This window comes from Teleopsis dalmanni, chromosome X, assembly GCF_002237135.1.
Source record: "Teleopsis dalmanni isolate 2A chromosome X, ASM223713v2, whole genome shotgun sequence".
Classification (NCBI taxonomy): Eukaryota; Metazoa; Arthropoda; class Insecta; order Diptera; family Diopsidae; genus Teleopsis; species Teleopsis dalmanni.
Genome location: NC_051848.1, coordinates 47,021,235 through 47,022,199, shown reverse-complemented (window position 1 = coordinate 47,022,199; position 965 = coordinate 47,021,235).

Genomic DNA, 965 nt, shown 5'->3' with positions numbered 1-965 from the left:
CTTTATAAGATTTTGGCTTTCTGTGCCTCAGTTCTCAGACCAGAAGTGCAGATGTAAACCCAAAAAAAATTTTTTAGGACACATATCAAGATATAGATTTTTTTTAATATTTGAGTATATTAACGACGATATTTATAAAAATGTATGTTTTCTAAGAGTTCATATTCCACTTTTTTCTCTCGATTCCAGATTAAGCAAACCATCTTAATATTTGAATAAATAATCGTTCAAAATATTTTTCTTAAAAAGTTTGCAAAGTTGAATACTTCTTCCCTTATTAAAAATTTTTATAGCTAGGAAAATATTAAGTTTCTTTATTTGATCAATTTTAATGTGAACGGATGATGAATTGTATTATTTCTTTTCACCATTTTTCTATGTACTATGTGGTTACTTCTCTGCGACTATTTATTGAGAATATAACGCCTTGGTTTATCGCTACTATTTCATAGGCATAAATAGCGCTTTTTGTATATATAATCAGGTTAGAGTCCACTAAATATATAGGTGATATATATATTCAATTGCATCTACTTTTGATTCCCGAAGTAAAAATGGATGTGCTTATGCAAGCTCTAAATTAAAAGCAGTCGAAATTGGATTTTGTCATATACTCCTAATACAGTATGTATGTCAAAAGAAGTGTTGTTTTCGTTAGGTTTTTATTTTTTATTATCTTTAGAAACAGATTTTTATTGCGGTTGTAACTTGTTGCTGGGTAACGATGAAAGCATACCCAGCCTAATATGTGTGATTGACCCTCACATATAGAGTGGTGATGGAGGAAATAATCAAAGAACAATATAGGAGAGGGATTGTGAAAATTTTCACATTTATGTACAAATAAATATTGATAGTATATTGAGGTTATCGAGAACTAACCTTGAAATAACAAAGGTCTTAACGCTGGATTGAAAGTTAAAAAAGTTATATTTTTAATTTTCAATATAAATAAATAAAATATA